The sequence below is a fragment of the Chionomys nivalis genome, chromosome 13 (assembly GCF_950005125.1).
Source record: "Chionomys nivalis chromosome 13, mChiNiv1.1, whole genome shotgun sequence".
Classification (NCBI taxonomy): domain Eukaryota; kingdom Metazoa; phylum Chordata; class Mammalia; order Rodentia; family Cricetidae; genus Chionomys; species Chionomys nivalis.
In genome coordinates, this window is record NC_080098.1 from 36,072,162 (window position 1) to 36,079,712 (window position 7,551).

Below are 7,551 nucleotides of genomic sequence, written 5' to 3' on the forward strand. Positions count from 1 at the left end.
TCTCAGGGGTGGAATACATGATCACTTGGCATTTTTTTATGTTTTGTAGGACTATCCAAACTGATTTCCATAATGACTATATTAATTTGCACCCTTGCCAGCAGTGAAACACAGTTCCTATCTTATTACATCTTATCCAATATTTGTTGTCAGATTTTCTCCTCTTCCCTCTTCTTCCTTTCTCCTCTTCCTCCTTTCTTCCCCCTCTTCTTCTTCTTCCTTCCTCCTTCTCCTCCTCTTTTTTTTGAGACAGGGTTTCTCTGTGCAGTTCTGACTGTCCCAGTACTTTCTCTGTAGACAAGTTTGGCCTCACACTCACAGAGATACCCCTGACTCTGCCTCCTGAGTGCTTGAAATAAAGGCATACACCACCACCACTCAGCTCAGATTTCTTTTTATACTGCTTTTTTTCCCCTTTTTTAAAATATTGATGGGCTATACCTTTTTCTCTGTTCCCTTCCCTTCCTCCCCCCCGCCAACCTTCTCCCATGGTCCCTGTGCTCCCCATTTACTCAGGAGATCTTGTCTTTTTCTACTTCCCATGTAGATTAGATCCATGTATGTTTTTCTTAGGGTCTTCATTGTTGTCTAGGTTCTCTGGAATTGTGATTTGTAGACTGGTTTTCTTTGCTTTATGTTTAAAAATCACTTATGAGTTAGTATATATAAATAATTGTTTTTCTGGGTCTGGGTTACCTCACTCAATATGTTTTCTAGCTCCATCCATCTGCCTGCAAATTTCAAGATGTCATTTTTTTCTGCTGTGTAGTACTCCATTGTGTAAATGTACCACATTTTCCTAATCCATTCTTTGGTCAAGGGGCATTTAGATTAATTCCAGGTTCTGGCTATGACAAACAAAGCTGCTAAGAAGATAGTTGAGCACATGTCCTTGTGGTACGATTGAGCATCCTTTGGATATATATCAAAAAGTGGTATTGCTAGATCTTGAGGAAGGTTGTTTCCTAATTTTCTGAGAAATCACCACACTGATATCCAAAGGGGCTGTACCAGCTTGTACTCCCACCAGCAATGCAGTATTCCCTTTACCCCACAACCTCTCCAGCCTTAAGTTGTTATCAGTGTTTTTGGTCTTGGCCATTCTTACAGAATCTCAGAGTTGTTTTGACATAAAACTAGCTATCATAGATAACTAACAATAAAGATATCAAAAAAGTTATACTGATATTTTTTTTTTACAATTTTTAAAATCATTTTAAATCTAGTGTATGTGTGTGCATTTCTGCGTGTGAGTGTAGGTGGGGGCCAAGAGAAATTGGATCCACCTGGAACTGGAGTTTTAGGTAGTTGTGAGCCATATGACTTGGGTTCTGTGAATCAAACTTCAGTCCTTTTCATGAGAAGTTTGCACTAAACTATCTCTCTAGTTCCAGAATGTGTAACTACTTTTTAAGGTACTGTCGTGAGCATTTTCTCTGAGGATGGTGGTGGTGGAGGAGGGGACAAGGCAGAATCCACACAGCCCCCATCCTAAGTTTTCAATAATAAACAAAAGTCTGATTCCAACAAAGATCACCTGAGGAAAGCCATGAGTTTATTAGGTTTATTTACAAAGCAATTGGTGAGAGGTTATTGGAAGAAGCACAGGTGGCTTTACAGCAGCCACCCTGGAAGGTCTGCACTCCGCAGGGAGGATGACTTTCCAATGGCTCTGTAGGTGGAATCCCCTCCATTGGTCCTTCTAAGACTGTTGCTTCTCCTACAGCCCTAGAGGCCGCATGCAATTAAGGTAGAAATGTAGACAATTGGTTGGGAGGGATTGGGTGGATACTCAGGTGTGGGTCCTATGACCTTCCCAATCTCTTTCTTCTGTGATGGAATGTCAACAGTCAACAAGCCCAGATGTTATGGTCTTTTGTGAGTAGGTGCAGTCAAACTCTTGGAGATGTTGTCCATTTGGCTTAGAGAACAGTCCTGTATAATATCTACACATGAAAATTAAATTATATAAGTGATTGATTAAAACATAGCAAAATACAACACAAAAGAATATGAAAATTATTTAAAAATTATTAATAGATCTATTGAAAACTCCAAATATAATACATATATTTGTATGTGTTATTAAGTCCCTTGTTGATTGCTGTAACTACATATTAGTCTATACCGCAGTGTTCTTATGATGAAATTCTAAATTTTAAACAAACCAAACACTGCTGAAGGGGCTCTAAGGAGAGTCTGTTCTATCTGCACTCAAAGAGACAATCTATTCCCCTCCAAAGTAAGATTCTTAGGAATGTCTGCATGTCTTTAAACTAGCCCAGAGACATGGGAGACTTATAAGTCTCCTGTAACATCTGTTATTTATATAAATTTCTGTCAGGTACAAAGAGAAAATTCCAAATGAAACTGAAGGTGCTGCTTTAGTAAGTAGTTTAATACTTACATAGTATAGTGTGGTTACCCTCACACATAGAAAAATGCTGTTGTTGTACATCTGTGGTCTAGGTCTCTATTTTGAATTACCCAGGAAATTCCCATCAGAAGCATCTCTCTAACTAAACAGCAGCACAGACATGGTCTTTCAACATCTAAAATTACTGTAGAATCTCCCAGCAAACATTTTTATAATATTTGCCTAGATAATATAAAATATAAAGAGATTTTACTTAATAGGTATATGATAATATGGTAATTAAAGTCACAGGCTTTGAAGTGGAATTGGTGTAGGATTGAAACTGAGCCCCACCAACTTATATGTGAAGCTTTAGGCAAGCCACTTACTCAAAGTCATAGTTTCCTATTAAGTAAGAGACAATACACACAACCCTCACACTATCTTATCAATGCAGAATTTGTTCAACATGCAGCTACTTTTTAATTAAAAATTTCAAATGCTAAAGAAAGACTCCTGTTTGCTAGATAACTATCTATGTAATAATACTTTAGATGAAAATTGACCAGGGTCAAAACCAATCAACCAAGCAACAAAATAACGACCTTTCTAAGCACAGGTCTTGGTGCTGAGGGTCTTTGTGCTTTGTCATTCTTGGAATTTTTTTAGGGGCAGTAATTGTGCTATGAGTCACTGACAGTTCTTAGACACAAGATAATCTCAAAATCTTTAAGAAATTCTCTTCTTCTTTTTTCTACAGTCACTGAATATTCTCTGATTTCTTCTGCATTGTTTATTTAACACCCATCATCTGTAGCCTCCCGTGCTCTCATAGGACTTATCTCATGCTTTGAAAATGTTCCTGATAGACTGAAATGAGGGAATGATTCTTTTCTGCTTTTATCATTTCTTTCTTGAACTCTCTCCTTTGATCTCTCTGTCTTCAATACAACAGTCCCTTGAACTCAAGGAATAATAATCAGTCAGGAGACAGAAATGATAATTTCCCCTCTCCTCTCATCACCCCTGCTTGATGTATTCTAGCAGTTCACCGAGCTCGTCGGGACACAGACCACTGTTTCACATGTGGCTTACAGGACTCTTGCAGTCTAGTTCTTGCCTCTTTCTTGACTTGCTTGTGTCTTCCATCTGGAAGCTTCTGTAAGACTTTCACGACTCCATGCTCCCTTTGCATCAGAATCTTTCCTCAGCCTGGTATCTTGGCTGTAGGAGCACAGCTTTCTGTCACTGCTCCTTACTGAACAACAAGCACAGCCCTGCTTAGTCAGATACCATCTCAGACTCCTTCTATGCACTCTGGTCAGGTACCTATTTCTTTCCTTCCTTCCTTTTCTGGTTTTTTGAGACAGCTTTGGAGGCTGTCCTGGAACTTGCTCTGTAGACCAGGCTGGCCTCAGACTTAGAGATATCTGCCTGCCTCTGCCTCTTGAGTGTTGGAATTAAAGAGATGTGCCACCACTGACTGGCATTTTATTATTTTAAAAAATGATTTATTATTATCTACATAATAAATTATTATTATTATTATCCTGACTAAAGTTTTTTTCTTACTCTTCCCCCAGTCTCTTCCTCTACCTCTCCTCTGCCCTCCCCACTCCTCCTCCATTCTATGCAGAAAATGACAGGCTTCCCATGGATATCAAGTTGTAAAAAGACTAGGTACTTCCTCTCATATTAAATCTGGACAAGGCAAACCAGTATGAAAAATAAGGTCCCAAAAGCTAGCAGAAGAGTGAGAAACAGTCCCTGTTCACACTAACAGGAGTCACACAAGATGACCAAGTTACACATATATACAGAGGGCCTAGATCAGTTCTATTCTGGCTCCCTGGTTGTTGGTTCAGTTTCTGTGATCCCCTAGGAACCCAGATTAGTTGATTTTGTGGGTTTTTCTTGTGGTGGTTTTGACTCCTCTGGCTCCTACAATCCCCCCCAACTTCTCCTTCCCAACTTGAGAAACTCCCTCACTTCCTCAGGATTCCCTGAACTTCACCTAATGTTTGGCTGTGGGTCTCTGCATTTTTCAATCAGTAGCTTGATGAAGCCTCTCTGATAACAGTTGGGAGAGACACAAATCTATGAGCATAGCAGAATATCATTAAGCATCATTACTGTGTTGGTTTGAAAGAAAATGGCACCAAAGTGAGAGGCACTATTGGGAGATGTAGCCTTGTTGGAGTGGGTATAGTTTTGCTGTAGCAAGTATGTCACTGTGGAGGTTGGCTTTGAGATCTCATATATGCTCAAGATGTTGCCCAGTGTCTCAAGCCACTTCCTGTTGCCTGCACAAGACATAGAACTCTCAGCACCATGTCTGCATGCATGCTACCATGTGGCATCACTATGCTGAAGGTATTTATCATACGTAGGAACTCCCTGGTGGAATTTTTGTGGTAGCTTACGTATACTATCAGATCATTTGCAGATAGTCATACTTTAACTTCTTCCTCTCCAATTTGTGTAACCTTGACCTCCTTTATGGGTTCTTTTTATAATAATAGAAAATGAGGTTATAACACACTTACATCATGGCTAGCAGACTTGTGCAGCAGGCATGTGATGGATCCACAATATAATTGCATCATTTCCCTTTGCCCTTTCTTTTCCCCAAACACCCATGTAAGCCCCCTGCTCTCTTTCAAATTCATGGCCTCTGTTTTCTTTAATTACATATTCCAAAATATATAAATACACATGCTCAGTCTGTATAATCTTGTGTGTATTTTTCAGGGCTGACCATTTGGTACTGGATAACCCTAGAGAAGACCATGTCCTCTCACTTTCAGCATTCCCTAGTTGCTTGCAGTTTTTTTGTGTTAGTTGGTGCCTTTTGTATGATAGGTAGGATTTAAACCCGGAGTGGAAAGAGATAGACCATGAGAAAACACACGACACGCAGTAGGTTTTCAATGAATATCAACTGTGTTCTAGTAATTAAAGATTATGAATATTTTCTATTCTTTCAGAATTTCTTTAAAAAAGAAATAAGTCCTGGCAGAAGATGCTGTCTTAGCAGGCAGAGCTGCTCCTCCCACTCTGTGTGAATGCGACCCTCTCCTTCTGCCATCATGGGCTGCGTGTTGGCTCAGTACAAGGTGCCTGGCTGGTAGAGAAGAGCAGTGTGGTCAACTTCAGCTTAAGGAAGGATGTGGAGGAAGTGACCAAAGGAATGAAGTTACTGCTGTTCAGTGCTGGCGAATCTGGTAAAAGGCGGGAACAGATGAGAGTCATTCCTGAGGATGGTTATTCAGAAGAAGACTGTGAACAACGTAAAGTGATTCTCTACAGCCATACTATATAGTTCAGCACTGCAGCCACGGGAGGCATGGGTGCTAAAAGGTTGATTTGGGGGACGCTTCCAGGGCAGAGGATGCCCAACCGTTATCTGCTTTAGCTGGCAGTGTTGTGGAAGGAGTCAATACCTCAGGATAGCAGGCAGAATTACATGTGCGGGGGTTCTTGCAAACAGTACATCTGGCAAAGGAATGATCTGTGTGATCAAGAAGGAAATCTGGTTCATCACAACTACCCAGCGCTGGTCTAAACCCGAGTCTAACATCGGGTAGTTTATTTTTAGGCATTTTAGTGCAGCACAACTTTGGACAAAAGTTTCCTGGTAACAATCATCTCAATCCCATGTACACAAATAAAGCCGAAGGCAGTTTATGTTCCCAGAAGAGGATCAGGTATGGTCTCAGTCATACAGACAGTGTAGAGGTCACCAAGTTACAACATATGTGTGACATCTCCCCTGAAGATGGGTACTCCTGATAGAGAAACAATGCTCAAGGAAACAGTCTTGGGTAAGGAAATCTTAGAGAAGTGTAAGAGTCTGGGGGATTCATGTGTGGCCTGGCCCTACAAAGAGGAAAGCTCACCAGCTTATTAAGTGCAGCTGTTGCCAGTCTTCTGGGAGGAAAACAGCTGTATGTATCCCTTACATTGAAGAGACAAGCCTGTGCCTCTAACATTTTTGGTTTTCCTAGTACTTATCTGTGAGCACAAAGAACTCGTGCTCTCTACATACATGGTTATGGTGAGATAATATGTAATCATCGTTCAGTAGATCCATGGAATGTCAACTCAATGATTCTATTTCATATTACCAAAGTAATTTGGATAGAATATCCCCAACTGACTGCATTCACACTCATTGAGACATTCTTCGGACAAGTGTGAAGACTACAGGCATTGTAGAGACACATTTAACCTTCAGAGAGCTACACTTCATAATGTTTGATGTGGGTTATCAAAAATCAAAATGATTTGAGGGAGTGAGAACAGTTACCTTCTGTGTAGCACTCCGTGAGCATGACCTCGTTCTGGCAGAGGATGTGGAAATGAACCAAATGCATCCACGTGTGAAAGTGTTTATAGCATTTGTAACAGTTTGCTTACAGAGGCTTCAATCATTCCCTGCTTTAATAAGAAAGACCCCTTTGAGGAAAAAAAAATAAAGAGGAGTCTAATAGTCTGATGCCAAAAACTCAGGCTCCAATATATATGAAGGGATTGTTGTTTACATTCAGGACCGGTTTAAAGATGTGAACAGAAAAAACGATACCAGGGAGATGTACGCTCACTTCACTTGTGCCACAAACACCAAAATGTGCAGTTTGGTTTTGATGTTGTTACAGACATCATAGTTCAAAACAGCACGAAGGAATTTGGACTTTGTTGAGACGATGGTCTGAGAAAAAGTTATTACAACACTGAGTGATGAGACCAGACATCTCTGTCTCTTGGCGGAGCTGCAAGCATCATGGTACCTGGGAAGGGAAGCAGCAAGAAGAATCTTAGCACTTTTTAGCACAGTTCTCTGTATTGGAGTATGTTTAATTGGCAGGAGATGTTCAAGGCAGATGTTAGAAGGGAAACAACTGTAAAATATGGTTGGCTTATCAAGGCATCACTTGGATTGTATAATCTAAAGTGTTTAGGGCATATTGAAGTTGAGGTGCCTCATTCCGAATCTTAAATATTAGATTATTTTTCCTCCCTAATTTAAATAAATCACCGACAGTTTTTTTTGTAAGTTTTTTTTCCTTTCCAAGAGAAGAATAATTCTACTAAACTCGTTTGCAGAAGAATATTTATGAGAACAGTCTTAACTGTGCACACCTTGTGACTGAATCATCTTGAAAATATTCCTCTTACTAGGGACTGCTTGTTTT

The 7,551-nt window shown here is 40.1% G+C and overlaps 1 pseudogene; it reads left to right on the top strand.

The window, feature by feature from the left end:
- The window catches only part of LOC130885501 (guanine nucleotide-binding protein G(i) subunit alpha-3-like), a 98,257-nt pseudogene extending 91,199 nt beyond the window's left edge, over positions 1 to 7,058 (top strand).
- Positions 7,059 to 7,551: the final 493 nt, after the last annotated feature.